At 32.4% G+C, this 25419-nt stretch overlaps 1 protein-coding gene and 1 long non-coding RNA gene across 2 annotated transcripts in view; one reads left to right on the forward strand and one right to left on the reverse strand.

The window, feature by feature from the left end:
• The window catches only part of LOC113500860, a 168696-nt gene that overhangs the window by 125941 nt on the left and 17336 nt on the right, over window positions 1-25419 (reverse strand). The gene's annotated exons all lie outside the window — the stretch shown is intronic.
• On the forward strand, window positions 883-3750 carry LOC113500862. The gene is made up of 2 exons (XR_003401236.1): window positions 883-1860; window positions 3214-3750. It is a non-coding gene; the product is annotated as an uncharacterized LOC113500862 (long non-coding RNA).

Consider the following 25419-nt stretch of genomic DNA (forward strand, 5'->3'; position numbering starts at 1 on the left):
ATTATCATGCGAAAGTAATTCATAAATTGGCTATCAAGCACTGAACGAATTTTCCAAATCGTGCTGATAGATACACAGGTTAGAGCGATCAAACAAACAAACAAATAATTCAGCTTCATTATCTAATATATAAAATTCCCGTGTCACGATGTTAGTTACCGTACTCCTCCGAAACGGTTCGACCGATTTTTATGAAATTTTGTATACATATTAGGTAGGTATGAGAATAAAACAACATCTATTTTTCATACCCCTAAGTATTAAGGGTTGCTCACAGTAAAAACATATATTTTATTTTGTAGACGAAATTTTTTGTTTTTATTTTTTTACAATGTGACATTAAAAAATACATACAACTAGAAAAAAAAATCGCCAAAACAACGTTTGCTGGGTCAGCTAGTATTTTATAAATAAATGAAAATTCAGCAAAAAACTTAAAAAGTACGCATTTGATTTATTTTATTACTGCACAAAGTTAATCAACGACGAATTTAATCCTTGTTTCGCGGGGGCTTCACAACCATTAACACATTTGCAAACGCCAAATTAGTAATATGCATTAGTGTTCATACCGTTAGGTACTGATACAGTCTTATTAGGTAGTGCTTAAAATTCATTAAGCAAGTACTCAATGGTAGGTATTAAAGTTCGTAACTTTGTAGAGATCAGTCAAGTCTTAAGTGCTTAATCGGAAAATGCACTCAGGCGTAAAATCCGACTTTGTACGAGTACTTTGCTTTAGTCATGCTTGCTTAGTATCAGAATAGCCTATACATTGTACAGTCATAGCTTACTGGAAAGTGTTGCATTAATCATTGAGTAAATTACGTAAATACCTACCGCTAACTAAGCTATACTTAAAAAAACCTGGATAATATTTACAAACACACTGTGATTTTGAAAATAAAAAGGTGTATCATACCAAAAATTACATAAATCGTCGTAAATTTTAAAAGGAATAGCCATGGCGCTAATTATGTCGTATTTAGCCATCAGTTAAATGAAGCCATACCAACCGTAATGACCTTAAATGATTATGTCTCTGATGAAACCAATTACCCTTTACAAAACCAACCATATGCTCGTCATGCCTTCCGTCCTCGCCTTGCTTAAAATGTGCACCCAAAGTCAGCCAAAACCGTCTTGCTTTATACCGCTTCAGTGATTTAAACTAAGGGCCTTACATCGTCGAAGGAACTCATTAAGATTAAACATTTAGTTCGAATATCATGCAAAAAAATTGCCCTAAAATAAATGAAATTAATTTTTGCATCAACGTGACTTATTATGTCGAAAGTATGTGGCCTTACTTTTCATAGATGAAATTAAAAAAAAGACTTGATTATTAACACTGTTCAAAGTGTCAAAAGACCCGAAAATACTGACCTACGACACCTGCATTATCGCTAAGTGGTAAAACACCAGCACTTAATTACCTATATATATCAATAAACGATATTTCTTACAAAACATGTTTCTTCTATGTATAAACAAAAAATGGCAGTATAAAATGTCCGTGATTACCCGATCAATGTTCAAAGTAATCGTGATATGGGTTTTTCAACAACTTGTCAATAAATCATCAAACCAAACAAAAAATTCTAACGAAACCCGATAAGATATTTACCAACGTCATAACGCATCCGAAAATACAAAGTCCCACATCCGAAGTTATCGAAAAGGAAAAAGGCTTCGCAGCAGCATGATGTAAATACACTTTTATATATAAATATACAAGTTTCCACAGACCTTAGTAGATACAACTGTGAGGTGGACGTATCGTGTGAACCGTGAAGCAAAAAGCAAACGGTGTGCAAAAAAAAACATCGAATAATTACTACAAAAACATAAGAACATAAAGTAAGTTTTAATGGATATTTTTACTAACATTAAGTTACCAAAAATCAACTGTTTATTAACATGTTATTGTGTTTCGTCACAACGCGAAATGTTTACGCTACCTTGTTACAAAACTTTTGAGGTTATACAACGGAAACTTGTTGTAACAGAATTTAATATTCATTTATTTGCAATTTTGCTTAACCTCATGTGACCTACAGTTTCAAAGGCACTAAATCTTAACACATTATTACTAATCCTATAAACTATAGACTTAATTGGGGGTTAATATGCTATTTTCATTTATTCATTATTTTAGTTTGAATTTAATCACACAATGATTTTTGAACACATAATGTTTATTATTTATATTAAGACTTAAATAAGTGAAGGTCAGACCTTCGCGACCTTGACATTGTCATCACAATCCTTCCTATGTTTTTACATGTCCAATATTTGGGCCAACATTACCTCCAACAAAACTCGTTGAATTTAAGTAATCATGGCCAATATTGATAAACTTCTGAGTTGGATGTTAGCTGCAGACTCGCGCGCATCGTCCGTTGTCCTCGGTTATGGGAAAACCAGCCGCGTTGGTCGGCGATATTAATGCATGTATTATACGATATCACGTGTAGAGTCACGTGAACCCACATTTTATATATGGTTCATGTTTAAACAATTCGCCTTCTACTTGTACGTACAAATTAACATGGACTTATGTACTGGATGTCAAGAGTTGATATTCATAATGGAGATGGATCACTAGTATGCCGCATTCCAAAAGAGTGGGCAACAATGTCCAGACCTGATGCGCACTTATGCCTTTCAAAACTATTTATCAAAGAAAAACATATTAATATTAATGTCATCGGATTCTATAAATTCCAACAAGTTGACATAATTGGATGTTAATTAAAGTTATCGCGTGACTAATTTTGCGTTAAACGAGGGAAGAAGAAGATATTAACTTAATCGTATATAATTATGAGTAAAAAACTGATTCACTATCAAACAATCTGAGGACAAAGAAAGGGTCAATAATTATGGTCAGCAGTAAATTATTAACTGATGTTTTATAAAACTGGTTTTAAGTGTGGTTCACCTCATAACTCTTATATTCAAAGATGGCAATCAGGGATACGCCTTACAATCAGGTTTTGGACTGAGTTTCAAATTGTCCATCGGACGAATCTACCATCAGTACCAGTCCAAAAATCATAATTTACAATTTGCACCATAACATTTTGTTAGGAGCCACCGGCTTGTTTGTGCTAATCTATGATCAGCAGTTAAAGCTCAGCATCATCTGTACCGCTCGATCTTCTGCTCCCGCATGCGAAGATCATTCTAACGAAGTTTAAATTGTTACAGAGATGTCGCACAAATCCAGATACATTATCATCGTCACTGTAATTCTGTTCGTGCAAGCATTTTGCGCCGAAACTAACAGAAACGTCATCACCAGCACGCTGCAAACTCCAGCCAATCTCTCATACAGCGAGCTTGTATACATTTTGGAATCCAGACGTGGTCTGGCTGATCAAAGAACCAGACGGCTATCACCTTGTGCCAGAGCTATCCTCGGCTGCTGCAAAGATAATAGGATGAACGAATCCTGCTCAGAATCATTGAACTGCGGAGCGTTTTTCTTTGACGATAATCCTTGTGATGAAAAATTTGTATTAGATGCTTTGAAATCGGCGAAAGTGTTCTACAAGGAGTTGCAAGACCAACCGTCGAAGCACTGAAGTAAAGACTGTTTAGTTAGTATTTTTTATAGGCATGTGAGTGAATCTATAGGTGTATAATATCCCCAGTAACCCTTTTATGAAAAGATAAAGATACGTATCTTTTAATATCAAGCTGAAAAAAAGAAAAAATACACGAAAAAAAATCAAATTATCAAAATATGTATTTTTACTTTTTTAATTCACTAAAATGTAGTTCGAAGTATCGTCTCACAAAGGCTTTACAATATTTTCCATATATGAAATTCGGTTCATATTTTGTCGTTAAAAGAGACAAAAAGCACCATCAAAAAGTACCTTATCAAAAATGCGTTTTACATTTCCTGCCGCTGCAGTAAAATATGAGAACAACGAATAAAATTCTGTTCAAAAAATGTAACAAGCCAGGAATGAACTGTAAAAGAGATGTTATTATTGCGGAAAAATATTTGTTGTGTGTAGTAAAATAGTTAGTGCTGAATACACAAAAATAAGTTAAAAAATGATTTTTAATATCCTTGCGGCCTTTTGACTACGAACCCAGTCGATTGTTTTGGGAATAAGATGTGATTATTAACTTCATGGGGTCCTGTTTAAAGGTGTGCTCGGAGACACAGGTTCAACTTGCCTTAAACCTTGTTGTAATGACATCTACCAAGTGCCATCCTCATAAAAGAACAGAGTGAGTTATGAAGGTAAAACTAATTTGTGATAATTTTGTTTAATGGAAGAGTTTAATTATCAAACTATTGAAGACTATAGTCCCTACCCTCCTACATCTTTTTTATTATTTTTATTGTTTTGTAGTTTTCAGCTTATAAATAACAGTTTCCTGAAAGCAGTTATGAATATTAAACCGTTTGTGTACGAAAACCGCTATCAAAATCATTAATATTTTTCATTAGTTAAACGAAGATTGATACAGAATGCTTATTTTGACATGTGTATGTGCCTACTACTCATAAAAAAAATACTAGGTAATGTTGTTATAGCCACCACTGCACTCAACATTACTGACTGACTAAAAAATGAATAGAGCTCACTAAAAGTTTGCTCAGAGGGAAATATACCATTTTGGGTAGAGAAAGATAAAATACAATTTAAACGGAATAAAGCTGGCTTGGCATGATGCCAACCTACCTCACTAGAGGCAACAAGTGATCTTAAAATAATATGAATGTATCATATTTTTATTGCTGGTTTTCCTTTATATTGTTCTAGTATTTTAGGTAGGTATAGTATATCTGTTAGCAGCTTTGCAACAGAATTAAATATGTAGGTTTTATTAAATGAAAGCCTAGCTAAAGCCTCTAGCTAGAGCGTAATTAAATCAGTTTTAGTAGCTTTAACTTTTTTCAAATCGTTCAATACTCTAAAGTTTGATACAGCAATAAAACTATTTTGACTAATTCACCTAAGTTTGCTTTCTAGATTTAACTTCCCAACAGACAGTTACCTTGGCCTGTTTACGAACAAAATGTTTCTCTACCCGTGTTTGTATTAAAATAAACAAAGTTTTATTTCAGTACTAACCACCATTTAGAAGTGCTAACACGACAATGTAAAAAGAATAAATTTAATCCTGATTATTTTTTCTTTATTTTCTTACGACCGTATTACTTTAGATTTTACGCTCCACAACACTGAAAAGACAGAATTTTCCGTTGAAATAAAACCTTCTTTCTCGGTCGTAAAGAAATTCTTTAAACGACCGCTTTATAGCTGGTGTAGGGACACTATAGGGTTTACAGGCTACAGCCTTTACGAGTTAATTCTCCTGATATTAACGTACCTTTGGAAACTGTGATTATTTTATTTTTAACGTTCCAGTTTTTTTTTTATATTTAAAGCAAAATGTTGAAGTTACATAATTTTATTGCACATATGTATGTCAGTGAACTAATTCGACTGAACCAATTTAAATATTTTTTTGCTTACATCAGGATGCTATAGGTTTAAAAATCAGTCCGGCAGCCTGAAGGCGTTTGGATCACCAAGTATCGGATTATAATATAAATAAAAATATCATATATTCTAATAAGTATAAAACTTGCACTATCCCGAACCTGTTATATCCCCTCTTAGGACCAGCATTGTATGATCCACAAACGCTTATTCGAGCCTGGGTGTCCCAACACTACGATTAAAACATTCGATAAAAAAATGATAAGCAATTTAAGCATAGGTAAGTACTTTTATGTTTGTAAATACTGGGAACTCTGGGAAGGTCAATCCTAATAGTTTAAACGATTTATAATGTAAGAACATTAAAGCTTTAAACATAGATAATGTGTTTTCAACAAATGATTGAAGCAAAAAGATCTCGACTCCGTTATTTTTATAAAGGTCAGAAAAGTATATGTCACTTTAGATAAAGATAAGATAAATTGATAATCATAATTCAATTACATTTTATTTTCAGAGTACTTTTATTTATTCATTTTTATTTATACCTTTTATTATTTATTGTCAAGTGGCTCTTTATGAATATTTAATTACAACAGTTCTTAAGTAGTTTAGTGGTTAACTCACACGAGGCGGGATTGTAAGAAGCGTTTGTGTGGTCCACAAATGCTTATATTGACTCTGGGTGTGCGACTTCGTTTTCCAAATGAATAAAAGTTTTGTTTCAATCCATGATGATTTACTTTAATTATCATGCACAAAGAACACCTAGACTCATAGCATTGGTTTTTAGATAGCAAAAATATTTGACCCATGCGGGACTGCATGCGCTGCACTTTGCACAGTGTAGTTATACTAATCATGTACTTGAATATTATTTTATTTACTCACGTAAGGTCAAAATAGTGACATAATGTTAAAGATTATCACCTAAATACGACACGTTCTTGCGACAGTAAGGATGTTTGCAAAAGATGATCACCTATCAAATTTATAGCCGAACCAAACGTTGCATAACCTCTATGTTATTTTTGTTACCATAGCAATAACATAATCACATCGTCTGTGATTCTACCTATCATGTTCCACTACAGGTACATAAATCACCTTCATTTTTAATCCCACTTTTTATGCACAAATTGTGATTGTTATGGCATCATTATCAAATTTTATGTCCCATCGAGCTTGTTATAAACCAACCTATGGAAAGTAGTGAAATATTGAACATTTTTACCGCTTTAATAAGTTGTAATAATATATTTGTTATATCCAGACGAGAGTTTTTTGAGTAGGTATCAAAAAGTGTATTTCATTAAAAAAAAGTATCACTAGTAGTAAGCAACTAAGCAACCGAACAATTCTGTTAGAAAAGGTTCCGATTGCTATTAGTTTTCATTTCATTATGTTTCTATATCTTGTTGCAACTTTATGTACATAACATTCTGCCTTAAATACCTCAGTAATCTATACTTTAATATATAAAGCTGAAGAGTTTGTTTGTTTGTTTGTTTGAACGCGATAATCTCAGGAACTACTTATTCAAATTGAAAAATTCGTTTTGTGTTGAATAGACCATTCATCGAGGAAGACTTTAGGCTATAAACCATCACGCTGTGACTAATAGGAGCGAAGATATAATGGAAAATGTGGAAAAAGCAGGGCAGATATAAATCATTACTTATATTATCTTCTAACCATGCGGACGAAGTCGCGGGCAACAGCTAGTCTAAGAATAAATAATTCACAATCATCACTCTTTATATCATCGTTCTCATAGCTGCTTTTACAAAAAAAAATAAACCATTTCTAGACAAAAATACCAGTCGAATAATTAACCTATTTAGTTCTAAAATGTCAATGCACTTAAAATATGACATTAGTCAAGCTTTAAACTTTCGACCGTTAATTATTACAATATCGGTCAAGGCAAAGGAGCTTAAACACTTCTTATAATAAAACAATAGACTCCTTACCAAAGAGGTTAGATTTATATCAGTTCGCTGTTGAGAAAAAAATACAATAGTCTATAAACTTATTTACTTAGTTAATGTCTATCAGAATATGGTCTAGTGAGTTTTTATTTTAGGGTTTTGTATTTAGAAGGCTGTACGTGTTATTAACCTTACATTAGAAGCAATTAAGTAGAGGAAATGAGTCTAGTATTGCTTAAGTCGTCTTATACGATTATTTTTTCTCTTCAAATAAGATACAATCTCTATATTAGTTCCCAAACCATCTTCGGTTTTTCTTATCCTAAAATAAAACATGTTACTTTGTTTAGCCGCTACTAAATTTATCAGATTTTTTCAATTACCTATGGTTTCTGAAATTCGAAAAATAGAACAAAAGTACCGACACAACATTATTCTACTCACGTACGGGTTTACCAACATCAAATGTTTAGCTATTGAATAAAATGAAGACAAAAAAAAAACATTTTTCGTCTTAACTCAGTATCAGTATTCTTCGCACATATTTCTTGTGTTTATATGGTCCAATATTAAAGCTGAATATGTGTAATTTAATTCCTAAGTTACTAAGGGAAATAACATGTACAAAAGAAATAGTCAGCCATTTCATGTCATATAAGCGTTGCATACTGTTTAAACAGAAGAATTTACCAAGATATCGCAGTTTCTAAATTCAGGTAATACACATCCTTCAGTATAGGATATTTATCTTGCAACACACATTAACGTTCACATTAACAATAACATTCTATAACATTATAGAATTTGTTACAACATTTTGCTGCCCGAAATACTCGCGTCAAGTTGTTCAGTCAATATTTTTCGTAATCAAAAACCATCATCACACTTTCGATCACTCTAAAACAGTGAACGAATATAAACACACACCGTTAGCAATTAAAACTCGGATTTTCCTCATCTAATTGTTTTCTGAACCGGAAAATTCAGTAGAACTTCACTTGTTAGGGACAGTTCGCGTTGTTTTGTTTCACCGCCCTTTAATTGGCATCAACAAAGTTTCTCCAGTTAATGCAGAGACCATGTATTATTGTGTTGCTGTGCAAAACATTTACACAATTAAAATGTTAGCTGTATTGACAGTTTGTTGCTTTCGTGTAACTTTGTTTGTGTATGTACTTTATGAAATGCAATGAGAACAAAATATATTATGAATTGGTATTTCTAAACGACAAATGAATAATATCCCTACATCTAAGCGCCTGTTTCAAAATCACTGATTAGCCGCTATCCGGCAGATAAATTTGAAAAATCTGTCATTCTTTGTACGAAAAAATCTGTCAAGTAATTTAACGGGAACTTACTTCGCGGTGGTGAAACATACCCTAAATGTATAATATGATTCAAATAAAAGTTTCATAGTAACGTTTTAATCATGACAGTGCATTTATAAAACTTTTCAGTCTCTAAAAAGTGAATATCATTCAAACAAATTTCGATAAAGATTTAACAAATGACCCGAATATTGCCAAACCGGTAGTCATGACGCTCTAATGAGCATCGAAATATAATTATAAAAAGTCGTTAATCAATCAACATGAAAAACTTTACCAATCGCTTTCGAATCGACGTTTGAAATAATCGTATTATTACTTCGATAAATTTTATCCGGAATCCAATAAAATTGCAATTAATCCGAATAACATAATATATGCAAAAACATAGTACATTAAAATAAGCTCGGTCTTAATTAAGAAACAGATTTAGATTAATCGATTTTGAACTCAAAACCTTAATTTAGATTATTTTGAAATTAATTAAAACTGCGGATGAGTTTCGATACAGCATTATTTTATACAAAACATAAATATCATTTGAATGATATTCACTACATATATCAGTGTGCGCTTAAATATAATTTCAATTGTAAGCAACAATCAGAACATTTTTATATCTATTTAAAAACATACATAGTATAATTAGAACCCTAACATCCACACTACCGGTAGGGAAAACTAAACAACCTACACACACAATAATAATTACCTTTGACGAGAATTCTTAGTACCCCGCCTTTAGTTTTGTATCCGTAATGGAATTAAACAACACGAATTAACGAATATTAATTCTGCACACCTACTTCAGACCCTTGTTAGCTTTACCCAAACTGTACCGTACGGTCAGTTTAGCAAATTGAATTTAGACTTACAATTAGTTTACACTGTTTACCCTTATAATTAGACCAAGAGTTTGTATGTCGTAAAGCAATTGCAAAACAACTATAATATGAAATCATTGAGTCACGAAATAATACGATTACATACGGAAAGACTCGATCGTACAATGAGAAGGTCAAAGGGTAAAGTTATTATAGCATTTGAGGAAGAGAGATGCCGCTCTACGCCGTGTTATGCGCTGTCACGCTTTCGCAAATGCGATAAAAATACTTTGAGAAGAGGTGGCAGACCCCCTGAAGTTTGAATCTCGTCCGACAGTTACCAGTTCAATTAATGTCTATTATTACAAATCTATCTCAATAGTTCATCCGTTTGCCTTGAATAGAGCACAGTTGAATTCGATTTCCTGCTCTACCTATATACCTGGCTAACCCATTGGGTACTGCAAAATTGGGATTAAGGAGTTTGTTTTTTATGAAATAGGAAAACCTCCTTGAAAACCATCTTTTTTGGTCTTATAGACGCTGCACGACGTGAAGACACATTTATAATATGTACATTCTCCCTGATACTCTTTGAGATTCATTTTAAAATTAATATTTTTATTTTTATTTTTTAATATAAAAAGGTGTAAGTCGCTACATCTCTGTTCAAAACAAAAGATACGCTTTATCGAGTAGCTTTAAAAAAAACATAAGCTAGAGTAATCCGTGTCTGCTGTCGTCTTCCCCAATTATTTGAGTAAGTTACATAAAGCTAAATATTTGCTGAATGCTGAAATATTTTTTAATTAAGCCGCTTTACTGTCAAGGGACTGATACAGTTTGATAACATAAAAAGTAACGTAGGGAATAATCGGTACAAATTCTCGACCAGTGTGCTATCGTGTGGAGATAAATATTCCCTCGCAATGAGCGCTTAGAGAGCTATTTGCCCAAATTTATGTATCTCCAGTAACCGATGATGTTGAAATACACACACGCACAATCGAAGGTAAGGATTAAGAATGCAAAGTTATCTGGCTTAACACGATACGAGTTACAAATGCTAAGTAAGTTGTGTTAGAGCTTAAGCATTATACACTTTTACAAATATAGCAGTAGGTATTTGGACAAATAAATATAAAGGTATTGAACAAATATTTCAGTTCCTTTCCCTCAATAAAGGAACCCTAAACCTTTATATAACCTCATTTTGAATTAATCAAATTAGTGAGTAAAGCTTTTAAACCTATCACAAAATATAAGAGCTTATTAAGACGAATAAATGTAGCGATTCTTGTAACAAGCTGTTTTTGAGTGAAAACACTCCAAGCCTAAATTCCCCACAGAATCAGCCCCGGCTACATCGCTAATTTGCCTCAATTGGGTAGCTAAAGGAAAACCTCAAGAGATTCCAGGGACCAACAATTTCTGGTTAATAACTCATTTTGTTTAAGACAAAACCGTTTCAACCAGTCATACATGATATTTCTCTAAAAATATACAGATTACTTCTGAAAAAACCCTAAGTAAATTGAGCTTGTGTTGAACTTCAACTGTTTAACAGAGGTCTAAACATCAAATGATTTATTTAAAAGTTATATGTAAGAAAATGTTATGTTAAACTGATTGCCAAGTCACGGTTCTTATTAGATTACTGAAGAAGGAATTGGTCCTAACTTTAGTGAACTCCCAAAGGACTGACCGTCGCGCGTCGGTCTAAACTAAGGATAGTGACGTCCCTCAATAATCAAATAAAGGAAATCAAACCGCAGTCACTCTCAATGAAATTGTTGAGTTTTATTGAAAATTCAGTACAACCGTTGTAAGGAGATGATTTATTCAGTTCAGCTTTTGCGCAGTTACATAAATACAAACAAATATTGTATGCACCGAGATAAAAAAAAAAGATTATAACAACTTTTTTTGTTCATGTTCTTTAATGCTATCAAGAGGATTAAGAATTAATTTTCACGTAAAGAATGTAAATGAACAAAAGTACTGCAGACCAATTACAATTTTATTTAAATTCCTGTTAGAAAATAACTCCTAACAAAACTAAAAATGAAAAAGTCTAGTTAGCATTGTTTTAGTACATTTTAACGATACTAAACAGTTTAAGGCCAAGTTAATGCACGTACAAAATTCAATTAGAAACTGTTGTAGAAGCAAAAAAGGTGTCGGCGTTACGTAGCCGACTCTCATTAATGCGTCGGCACTCTCCGCTCCGCCCAACGTAATGACATTTCTGACCTGCCCTTAAATATAACAACATGCACAAAACATAAATTAATTAATCTCGTTAATTTTGATGTACATTGTACAAAGATAATAATTTTAAGTTGAATTTACCATTGGATTTGGATTTCCAATCCAGACTAATCTAGACTAATGCAAAATTGCAAAAGCATAGTTAAATATGTTTTTATTTAATTACTTTTTTAATGAATTCCTCTTAATCTACATTAATACTATCCTATATAGTTTGTGAAGTGCGACAAAAGTTATGTAACAAGTCTAACAAAATCTTACCCCTAAACCACGGAAATTTTCATAATCGTCCAAACATTAACATGCATAACATGGTAATAACATGATTTAAGCCAGCAATGGATTATTAAGATACGTGTTCTAGATTCACTTGAAATATTACATTATCAAGTAAACCTCTTATATATTGTCTATAATAAAAAAAATCTTTAATTTTGTTTACTCAGAAGACAGATAAACTAGGAAGTGAAAGTAAATTTATAAAATATTTCTTTAAGCCGATGTAATCCTGAATCTAATGGATAGAATTAATTATGACATTGAATGAACAGCTTCATCTTTCTTCCACAACTCTGGCGGTAAAACTACAAGACGATATTACGACGATAGTGTGGCGGTAAACCTCCAAATCTTTACAGAAGGTATTGAACAAAAATCATCAATTTGCGATTCAAACTAAGCCCGCCTCGAAAGTGTCTATACTGACTTAGTGAAACTACATTCAAAGCAAAACTTTTGACATATGAAGTCGAATTTGGCACGAATCCGGTATTGGCTTGTTATGTCTTCGTGTTACGTCACTCTTATGCCAAATTATTGACAAACATATCATAGAACAGATTGCTATAAACTAGATCTAATTTGAACCTTCTATATTTTAGATAGTCTAAATTCTAAATTAGTCTGTTAACACGTTCAAAAGTTGAGTTACGAATAAACGTTGTTTACAATACAATTGTGAATTTCGGTACGTTATTATTTCTCTGATTTTGTGATATACTTTTTAAAATACGAATGTGGTGGCGGAATGATGGAGGTTTGTCAAATGTCAGGCAGTCAATCTGTTGTTATTGCTGTTTATTGAAATAAATGGTGCACTTTTTATGTCACATTTATTTTGTTTACTTTCATGCAGCTTGTAGCATTACGCATTGTGATTTATTTGAACAAAAACATTGTATACATAGAACATATAATAGGTATATATTCAGACCAAAAACTTTAGCTACGATAAAAAAGAAACGCCATTTTCCCATCAACGCTGAGACATGAACTTAAAACTTTTCGCTTTAGTCAAACGATCGTCATTTGTCTTTTCGGGCAGCAAAATTTTTCGACTTTAAAAATCAATTCTCGTGACCCAGTTGATAAAGTTTCATTAAAAGTGAGGAAACTCTTAGTGTTTACTTCAAACCCGTTTTATGTGAACCTTCATAGTGCCTACTTATTCAATATGCCTAGACAAATCTTCAACCAATGTTGGTACCTCGAAACTCAATTCGGTTTCTGCTTTCCTCTCAAGGCATTGCTTGAATACTGTAATCAGCTGTCACCTTGTGTAGTTTGAGTTTGGCAGTTCCACTATCAGAGAAATGACAGGTTATAGGTACAATTGTACGGCATTTGCATTGACAGCCTAGCGTAAACCTAATAGCTTTCCATGTAGGCACAATATTATGCGGTACATATCTACATAAATTATTTATCAGTGGAAATAAAAGCAGGTGTCGTTTAACTAATAGGAACGGAAATTTTAGTAGGTTTAAGTACCTTCACGTCAACATATAGTGCTTTATTGTTTTTTTTATGATTTAAAAGCAAAATAACTACCTATTATTCAACAACCAGCCATCAAAACCAGAACGAAATAAAAGTTTAATTCATTTGCCAAAAAACGTTTAAGTAGAAATCAGTGGCGCATCTTTTTCCACAGACGGAAAGTAACTTAGCATACTCTGATATTTTTGAAAAATCTTCGGAAAATGTTTTTGTAACTATTTCCTTGAAAAATGCCTCTCGTTTTCCACATCGACATAGAATAACGACGGCTCCTGAGAACACTAAATTTGCAAGGATCATAGAGCACTGTTTTAATAGGTTGAGTACACAATAGCACCGCCATGTGTATTTTGGACGTATGAATATTGATAGTTCACAAACTACTTACTTACTGACCGACCCACTGGAATAGCTTCAGCGCATGTCTATTTATTTATTTAAAGAGGTTAGTTGAACCCAGATGGAGGGAAATATAGTTTTAAAATAAGAACATAAAGCCGGTGGCCTTAATGAAACACGAGAAAAGAGGTTTAATTTCAAACTATATTTAACCAGATAACAATTTTTGCATTGACTAATTCGGTGTAGTATTTAGGTAAATAAGTGAGCCATGTTCAAAAATAGAATCAACATTAAATATTCCACAAACGACTTATTTATAAATGAACTCATATATATTGTTGATCGTTAAAATCTGTTCATTTTATGTTCATATGGCGTTTCCCAATTAAAATTGTCATCACCAACCATTTCCTGTCAAGGAATACATAAAAATAAAATAAATATATGCATACCGGTGGTCTTGTTTTTTTTCATATTCTATGAGCTCATAATGTACCTCATTTGTTGCTGTTGGAAAATACGTATCAATCTTGAATGGTCCAAGTTATTTACAAGAGCTTGGAGGGGACATCATACCGGGAGTTGAAGCTACGAGTAAATTACCACTTTCGTTCCTTTCTTAATTCCAATTCCTCAAAATGTTTTTAACCAGAATCTTTACACATCGCACGCTACGTCATCACATACTGGTTTCCAAATTTATAAAAGTCAGTAGATAGACATAAATAGTTAGAAACATTTAATATAGACTTATAAGGGGGAGTGGCCACATTGCCACCAGTGCTGCGGAAATTACGAATTATGCTCTAGTCTCGTCTTTATCTCGCCTGAAGAAAAGTTCCTTAGATAAAAAACCATTGAAACCTAGCTCTTTTCAGTATGTAACATTGTAGGATGAGATTTGTTGCTTGGTCTGTTCGCCTATGCATTTGAGTACGCAATAAAAATTGGTTATCCCATTCAAAATCATCATTTCGTGCGGACGAATTTGCGAGCACAGCTACTGGCATTTCAAAAGCGTATCATAATGCCACTTCTTACTCCTTTGCTATGTTCCGTGGTTAGAAATCTCTGCACATATCTGAAATCTAAATTTCCGAGTGGCGACGGTTGGTAGGATTGACCCCGCTCCTTCGTCTTCTAATTTCCTCGTCGTCATTGTTCACCGGTAGTGCAGCTCGTACGAATAGGGCTGCAGAATCTTGTGTAATGAAAGCTAGATCTAAAGCAATGGGACATTAAGTATCCGTACCGACAGTAAAACCGAAGAGTTCTGTATGTATAACAACAAAAATAATATGCAACCAAAAATCATGATGGTATTTTCTGCCCAACGTAAATTATAAAAGTACGCCTGCATGCCACGGACCATCACTTCCTTTAGATTTCTTTTAATGGCAAAGAATAGAAATATTTCCATTACTAAAACCACGACAGCTTCGCCTTACAAGAAGAACTACATTCTACTTCTTGAGTTAATGAAATATAACTAATGGACCGATTATCTATTTTATTATGCGATTTCATAGCACTCTGGATAGTTTAGATTCAGAAATCAGCTCGGCAGAATGAAATGTGCCAGATCAGCTAGTAAGTAGGTCTACAAAATTAACTAGCTAACTGTTTTTATATGAATAAATGGATTTCAAAATTAATTTCGAAAATAAGTTACTTAATCCGTAATCACATTGGTCCGAACCTAATTGAGAGCAGAGTAACAAACATCCATAAATACCAAAACTTAGAATATATAATATTAGTGTGATAAACTACGTCAGAGTAAGATTTAGAACTAGTTTTGTTGTTGCCCGTCGTAATTACACTGTAATCTTTTAATAGGATTTTGGTTAGTCAAGCTTAAAATGAGTGAACTTTGTACGGAGTTTTGACGAACCTAAATATATTTCGGGTTATTTTGTTGAATTATAAGGCAGGAGTTTGTTGAGCCTGACTTAGGTCTTGTTTCGCTTCTAGATTTGTTTGGTACGCTTTTATAAAGAAGCTGTATTTACGGGATCAAATTCGCATTAATAGGAAATTGGAAGACTCTACACTATTTTTGCTTGGAAAATATTTATAGCAAGTTAAACTTTTTTGTTTTTGAATTAATTATTGCTAAATATAGTTACTATTGTTGTTAATGTAGTTACAGTATCCTCTAATCTACTATGATTAAAGAAGAACTCAGTAAGTAAGAATATAAAGAGATAGATGTATTCATATATGTTTTAAAGTTCTGAGCTTTATTTTGAACTGTAGTAGGTGTCAAATTATAATAACACAGTGCAGGTCATATCATCCTCAATTCCGTAAACAATAATTTTGTCTCAGATTAATATTAATTGTATTAATTACATGATTCTTAATAACTGATCCACCATCTATTAAAACAGTTTGTGGTTTGATAATAATTTTACGCATTAATTTTTCAATACAAAAAGGGATTTACTTCAGAAAAATAAATTCCTATCATCATATCATATGTGAAGGAAGAAAACGTAAAAGGAAAATATAATGGTTATCGACCCACTCGGTTATGTCAACGACCTTCTAACAAAGAAGAACAATTATCTTCAACCATCTGACATGTACACTTCCTTTAACGTTATGTATAGAAAATCCCAATTATATATTACTCCTATACAAAATACGCACAAAGCAAAACCTTAAAAGAAATGTTACCGAAACACAAATTAGTCTGTTCGTTTTTCCTTTCATCAATCATCTTTATTGTTCCCTGAAAGCAGTTGTTTTACTTTAGCGTTCATTTTCGTATTATGAGTTTGTAGGTACTTTACTATAAATGTATCCGTTGAACTTAGTATTACTGATTACGTCTGTTAGCTCTTAAGAATCGAGAGATTACGATAATTGTTTATATTCTTTAGATGCTCAAAATTCTCCAAAAAAATAATAAAACAAAAAGGTAATCGGATTTTTTTTAATTATTTACACACTATTCAAGTAAGCTTAGCTGGCAATTGCCAAAATTGTATAAACTTCAAGCGTTACCATATGAAACAGCAAACTATTTCAGGAACGACATTACATTTGCATCTAAAAGACACTTAGGAAAATGTGTGTAAGCAATATTTGTACCCGTTTTTACATAACAAGAACAATAAAGAGAATTTCCATGTAAAAGGGGCGAAAAGCGCTATACGCGTGACATTTTTTGTTCAATCTATACAAAGAGTATTGTTTCGGCGGTTACCGAGACAATGACGATGTTTTATGACAGTGTTAAGTTCCAAACTGTATAATTTGAACTTTAAACGATGAGTGAGCTCAGCAGAACACTTGAATAATGACCTTTTATATAACATGTCAGGTTGTCAACCAGCAAACCCCACAAATAAAGGTTTCAAAGAATTAGAAGCAGCTAATCTACTCCTGATAGTCTTAAGTCTCGAAGATGAGGCGAACACCCAATGCAACCTTTTAAACGTGTGATTAAAAAAAGTTCCATAATAAACGTATAATTAAAAGAGTTTTAAGCTATAAAATTGAGACCTAATTTTTCGCAACATGGAGTTTTACTTTCGAAAGTAATTTTAATACTCGTATAAAAAAACTTAAGCTATTTAAAACTTACAGATTTAGTACTATTAAACTTTTTTCAATGCACTAACCAAAGCCATTTTCTTCATCATAAAAGCTATGTCGATTTGCTTTTTATATTCATTTAATTTTATTAAAATGAAAAAATTAGCTGAAATAGTGAAAAATAATAATTTGATAAGATTTTAAGAATTTCTTTTACTGTTTGCGCAGTTTACGAAATTGCAACAGCTGCTAAATGGATAAGCCATTTATTATCAGCCTCATTAGTTAACATTTATGCGATTTCCATAAATTATTTTATTTAAATTAAACTTTAGCCATAAAATAAAACGTATAAGCTATTGCCGTTCATTGTTCCTTATTGGAATCCGGTACGAAATTCAAAAACATTTGAATTGAATGGAACTACCAAATTGACTACCCACGACAATCGTGAAGCTATAAGCTGTATGAGTCACTGATGAAATCATCCTATGTTCTATCAAAACAATTAAATAAAATCATGTATTAGCAATTTTAATAATAGGTACCAATCTTAAGTGATATTGTCGATATGCTCTCCGAATAACACGCTTTAAAAATAAAACGCTGCATTTTAAGCCATATTTTGTAAGTATTTAATTTTGAACATCACTGAACTAGTTATATTTACTTATACCCACTGCCGCGACATGCGGCTTAGATTTTATTTAATAAATAGCAATCGTGCGTTTCAGAACTCCAATACTATTTATTTGACAGGCGCTCATTATTTTAACCATTAGTATTTAAGTGATTACCATATATTTCACATTTTATGTAAAATTAATGTCTTTTCATTATTTGGCTGATATTTTTTATACATAGGTATATTTTCTATATATATTGGTGTTCACGTTTTAGTTTAAATCAGGAAAAGGTACCTACTTATTGTAATTCTTATTTCTAAAAAAAGAGATTTTGTAAAACGCTTATTCAAGTTATCGGTGTAATTAGTTGCATTGGTCAAAGTGTATTCACCTAATTTTGTTAACCAATCAAGTTAGAATATGACTTTTTACAATCATAAAACAATTAACTACAGCTTATTTTATATATCTACTGCATAATTAAAAAAAACTGCAAAATTGATACGCGTTCTTCTCGATTAAACATGTTATCAAGGTAACAAGTACCTATCAATATAATAGTTATTAAACTAAGAAAACATTGCAATTTACTAAACAATAAATTTTAAAACCGAGCTTTATTACGTTAAAAATAGAGATGCAATTTTAAAATAACCTTTGACCTTTCAGTCTCGAAAAGAGATTAATGATCACGAATATACAAAACCTGGTCTGGAATCGACAGAAGGATTAGTTGTAATCCTTTGGTGGCTTCCACTCTGTTCCAGAACAATAGGCTTTCAGTCTCTTGTACAGACTGCTGTTCCAAATTTCAAAAGGTGTATGGCTTATCCAGAAGAATGATAAATGGATGATGAACCGTTTGTATCGAACGAGTGTGATACTATTTTGTCGGTAAAAATTGGGGGTTTGTAATTTTCACGGATTTGATCTTTACGGATATCGTCAATCTCCCAAATTTTCCCAATATTTATAAGCAACCAGCTGCTGACTGGTTTAAAAAAAGAATTTTTTTGGCTTTCCCCTCGATGACACGAGAAAAGCATTCAGAATGTCAGTGACCTTCATACCAAATTTCACTAACATTACCATCTTCAAGGGATTTGCCTTTAAATAGGATACATTCAAACCTTCTGTATAATATTTGTGATAAAACGTATCTGAGTTACCCTAAATAAGTTTGCTTCATGAACTAATATACTAAAACACAAAACCATAACGTGCAACTTAACATAAACATAGGAAGATAAAAATGCGCATCAACGAGTGCTCATAAAAAGTGCTACCTACGTCCATTAATAACTATGCAGGATAATATTAAATAGGATGCTTCCCTAAGCCAAATGGCTTCATTAGCGTGGGGATAAATATCCCCGTATCACGAACTCGATACAGGAAATACTCGTAGGTACAGGCGTGAATTTAAAATGAAACTTAAAATGCTTTCAGGTACCGTGAATGTGTTCATAAAATCTAAGCAAGATATTTATGAGGGACCCAGACTGCAACCTTAATTAAAAACAATAGCTTGCCTGTCTCTATTTCTCGTTTGCGGGGAACTAGTGTAATGCCAGAATTTATTACTCGAACTTAAGTTACAACTTGGTAACCATACTTTGTTATGTTGATTAAAAACTTTTGTGCTCCCACTTGATTAAAGTGTTTCAAACAAAAGAGGTTTCATTTAAAGTGATGAGCTCTTTAGAATGTCCCATTTAGTTTTTAACCTACTGATCTCCAATAATAATCATGATCACATGCCATGAACACAGCCGAAAGTTAAAACACACTGTGTGAGAATAACCTACACAAAAAAATTACAAAATTCTCCATAATTATAAATTCCATACAATGCTGTATAGAGATCGATTCAAAAAAGTCACTTTGAAAAATTCTCAAAAACAAAGTGACTCAAGAAATACTTTGTGACAAAGTTTGTCTGTCATAAAAAAGATCCTTGGTCAAATGACAAGTAGATTCATTAGCGATCTTATAAGACAGAAAACGATTTGATGTGACGTCGATGAAGAGAAATGGGGGAGAATTGGACACTTGCCTGTCGAACTTGAGAGGCAATATTGCTCATGGGCTTTTTTCATTGAGTTTTGGTCATTAGGGCAGCTAAAAATATATCACCGATATCAGCTTTGAGTTAGTTTGAAGGATCTTTTATACGTACTTTACATTTTACACTTTATGCTGTTAATATTGTATCTTATCTAGGACAGGAGTATGGTAACTGGCTTTCGTAGACATACGTAGTATTTTTTTATGATATTTAGACACCTATTAGCAAGTTTTGTATTTTGATCAACTTCTTCAACAAATAGCTCAGGAGATAAAGAACATAATGTGAATAAATATTGTTCCACATTCCCAGACTTAAATACCTGAAAAGATTTTATCCGGATAGGTACAGTCAGCGCCAAAAGTCGATGAACAGAATCAACTTTACAAAACAGCTGTTCACAATAAAATGCCATAAGTTATAGTCGCAACTAGGAAACAAAATAGAATGTACACCAGAAATTTACAAAAGTCGTTAAACACGAGTATTTCAAAAGTATCTGTGCACTAGTATTCCTAATGTCGCTGAACATCATTCTATCAAAAGTCACTAAACAGCAGATAAAACAAAATTAGGCTAACAAAGTATATTTTTAATGTTGCCGTGACTGTGTTAATGTACCTACTTTTGACGCTTATGTTGTTGAGCTACTTTTGGGACAGTGCTTGCTGTATCTATATCAATACAATTTATAACTTTAAAAATGCTGGACCGATTTTGATACAATTTGAGTGGAGTGACATTTAAAAACATGAATATTTAGATTTTTTTAATCCATTGAAATGAAACTACTTTTACGGATTTTACCGCGGTTTAATTTTAGATTTTAGTTCCCGACGTTTCGACACATTTGCAGGTATCATGGTTACGGGCAGATTTATTATGTGAAATAATAAATTTAATTTAAAATATATTTTTTTATATTATTTTAATATTTTCCAAAAAAATAATGGATTAAAAATTCTAAATATTCATGTTTTTAAATGTCACTCCATTCAAATTGTATCAAAATCGGTGCAGCATTTTTAAAGTTATAAATTGTATTGATATAGATACAGCAAGCACTGTCCCAAAAGTAGCTCAACAACATAAACCTCAAAAGTACATTAACACAGTCACGGCAACATTAGAAATATACTTTGTTAGCCTAATTTTGTTTTTTCTGATGTTTAGTGGCTTTTGATAGAATGATGTTCAGCGACATTAGGAATACTAGTGCACAGATACTTTTGAAATACTCGTGTTTAGCGACTTTTGTAAATTTTCTGGTGTACATTCTATTTTGTTTCCCAGTTGCGACTATAACTTATGGCATTTTATTGTGAACAGCTGTTTTGTAAAGTTGATTCTGTTCATCGACTTTTGGCGCTGACTGTACTAACAGAAATCCCAAACATGGTCTATGAAGTCTTGGATTTAGTGAACATACCAACTCGTATTTTGTACGGAGTAACAGGTTGCCTTTTATTGCCAACAATAGTGGGCCCCGGTTTCCTGAAAGCCGGTCAGTTTAGTATATTCTTATCAATGGTACTAAATAAAACCAAAAGGTTACATAAATACATTTTTCTTTTCAATATCCTCGGCGATTTGTCATACATAAGTTAGTAACTAAACCACCGTATTATTAAACATCACTCAATAAAAAGTCACAAAATGAAGAGACTTTCTGTCTCTATCATTTCAGAGTAAAATGTAGAGACAAACATACATTTAAGAAAAGCACTAAGTAAGGTGCTGCCTGTATGTATCGTCCCATTTACCGATAACTTCACAGGCGTAACTTCAAGCGTATATAATATGGGAAACTTGGCGTGTCATTTTCACACCTTAGTGAAGCACGCTAGCCATCAGAGGGCTTCCTTCCCGACCCAAATAGAGATATCGTGAAGGGAAAAAGATTTTTATATCACTATAAGATAATATTGATGTAGTTTTCTCTTCTTTGTGCGTTAAGAAAGCTACAGAGCATACCAGAGAGAAGGGTATCACTTTAAGATAGAAAGGAATAAGATTCTTCAAGTGCTGAATTAAGCTTTCTTATTATGATGATTATCACTGCTCTTCGGATTATGATATCTGAAAATATTATTAGGTATCTAAGTATCTAAGCATTGAGTAATAAAGCCATCGTTTGAAACCCGATTCAAAAGCCTGATACTAAGTTGTACATAACCATACGAAAAGAGGAAGAAAACCTTCTAGGGGTCTAAGATAAAATATACATGCCTAATTGAAAAAAAAAACTTTATTCCATATACACCAGCTTATCCTAAAACATTCAGTTCAAGTTGATGTGTGTTAAACACATTTTCACTCTCAAATATATATGACTACACCATGAGGCAACCCTACAAAACTCTGTTTACTATCGCAGTTTATAAAATAACAATACCAGTAACACGTATCAACATTATAATGTGAACACATTATAATAAAGGTTGAGCATAAATAGGCAGTTTTAGGATGTTAATGTCCTAGTATGAATAGCTCCTGCGGTTATTTTCCTGAGATATGACGTCACTATCGTGTACCCTTTAAGTGGTATGTTTTGTCAAGAGTAGGTATTAGTGGTGTCCTGTATCTTTCAAGGATGTACTGATGTATGTGGGTTACAGTTTTTGCAGGGGAATAATGATCTTTTTTATTTATTTTTGTATTTTTAAAATAATAATGGACTTTAAATAAGAAATAGGTAATAGTTGAGAGAATAAGCCTAGACAACTGAAAGATAGCTTGGCTTATGAAGTACCTATATTTTAAATGTGTACTTTTAAGAAATCATGAAACTAAACGATGGCTTGGTGTCTGGATAAGCTTCGGTATTCTATCATTTAAAGACAGGGGTTGAAAATCTTATTTGTTTTTAGGTATGTTTAAGTTTGTTATATTCTTTTCAAACAATTTCCACCATAGCAACAACAGTATTTACTTCTCCTGTTCTTGTTACGGGTTCTAAGCTATCGTAGTTAAAATCGTATCCCTGGATACACCGGTTGATGTTTCAAGTTATGATATGGTTATTATGGCAAATCTGCGTGATGTCCAATGTAATTTAACATTCAAAAAGTGCTTCTGAGTATGAGAAATCTGAATAAAAGACTTTATTTGGATTCTGGCTTATATAGTACTTTTAATGAAGGCCTTTTGTGACTAGTTTGGCCCATAAAAAGAAAATACAAAATATGGGAATCAAATAGTTCATAACATAATTATTACTTTTCAATAAAATATAATCAAACTATGAATTGTTAGTGGTGCGTGAAATTGATTCGCTCTATTGGAAAATCACAATTAATAATTTCGTTATTCCATTTCATAAAATGTATTATTTACAATGTAATTTTAGCTTGGGGTGTGATTTCCTGTTTAAACGTGGTCCAAAATGCGCACTGATTACATATTACTAGTGTATTATACAATTTTAATAACACAGTCGCAAATTACAGGAGCACATAACAACTTAACCTATTTACGGCAATAAACTGCAACAGTCACCACAAGTTTGTGTTCGTAGTTCAAAGTCAATGTCAAATACAATATGTATTTCCAATTCTTCTCATCAATACAGATACAAAACATGACAAATCCTATAAAAGCATTCATTTTCCACGTTGTCCACAAACCCACAACCGTCGTTTACAATTCCGTTTCTAAATCGTTGTGTTATTTAAGACTAAAAGTCAAAGGGGGCTTTTCAAGCGTAAAAACTTTGTTGGCCTTTCTCAGCTTTGACGTCAGTGTAGGCGTCAACCTAGAAACCTAGAAAGGTAAGGAAGTAATTAAAGACGCCTAAGGGCAGACAGTGACGCGTTGCGGTGTCACCACTACTTAAAGTTACGGTATTTATAATGGTGATGTGGTATTTACGTGTGCTGTGATACGGCCTTATTTGGGTTATGTTTTAAAATTCAAATGCTAGTTAAATGAGGAAAATAACTTCGTAAAATAAGGTTCTGTAACAAAAACATGGCAAATTTTATGTTAACTTAGTTATTCGTTTTAGATTTTATTACCTACTATAATCTAACTGGAAAATGTATATCATCCACAAATATTTCGTAAATGCACAATTTCATACGCTCATAATGGTTATTTTAATAGATCGCCTTTAATAGATATTTAATTCAGTAGGCAGTTTCAACAAAACATGTATTTTCTTCACTCAATAATAGTATACCTCCATTTTCCTTTCAAACCCAGTTAGAAAACGTATCATAAGCATCTTAATTTCATTTACTACGCCTGTTCCTATTAGTCGTTAAATTTTATACGAAAGAATCCATCCTCTCCTTTGTTTCCCCGTACAATATTTATTTTGTTTTTATTAATATTGCCCAATAAACTGAGCTCTTAGAATACAATTTAAACTTTATGGAACACAGGTGTAATAATTTCTGTTTATGTAAAGCCCTTGCCTCTAGGGGTTAATTAAACTGAATTTACAATCATTTTATTGTTATTTAGAATTATTTAATCAATTTTAGCAACAATTAAATAATTATTGTTAACGCCGATCGTGTAGTTATAAAGTAATATTGTTTATTTTAATGCTGCTTTTCTAATTACAAACGTTTTTGAATTACCGACTATAGTCCGTTTAATTAAGACATTAAATAATTAAAATCTATATTGTAAAGATCGTTTTTTTTAATGCTTCATCTCCGAACGACATTCTAACACATTCTAAGTAAACCCTTTTACAAAGCGTAAGGAAAAAGGCGTTCAAAGTTACTCACTTTGAAGGGCCTAATTTAACTAATATTTGAGATTGTTTATATTGTACACCTGCGGGCTAAGCACAAACAGATCCTGTTTCCTTTTCAAATATCATGAACAGAAATAACCATCAAGATTCTAAATTCAATTTTCTCATCTGTTAGAAACCTTTTGACTAGCACGAGTGTTCGCATGAAATGATAAAAAGATAAGAGATACCAAGTAAAATCTTTTCTAAAATATCTTCAGAGGGAAATTCCAGAAAATCAGTTTTCCTTTAGTCTCCAAGGAATTCATCGTACCTTCCCTTTAAAGAGCTTAGTTGCATCGTGTAAATTGACTTCTGAGTAATCCTTGTTGGTACCGACAGAAATATGCAATCAAAGTATGAAAAAATGTTACCATCGTAAAATATGCATCTTATGACGTCATAATATGTGAATTTTAATAACTCTCTACGAAGAATTTTATTTGAATCGCAATTCAATATTTTTCATTTTGAGCTTCA

Source organism: Trichoplusia ni, chromosome 14, assembly GCF_003590095.1.
Source record: "Trichoplusia ni isolate ovarian cell line Hi5 chromosome 14, tn1, whole genome shotgun sequence".
Lineage (NCBI taxonomy): Eukaryota > Metazoa > Arthropoda > Insecta > Lepidoptera > Noctuidae > Trichoplusia > Trichoplusia ni.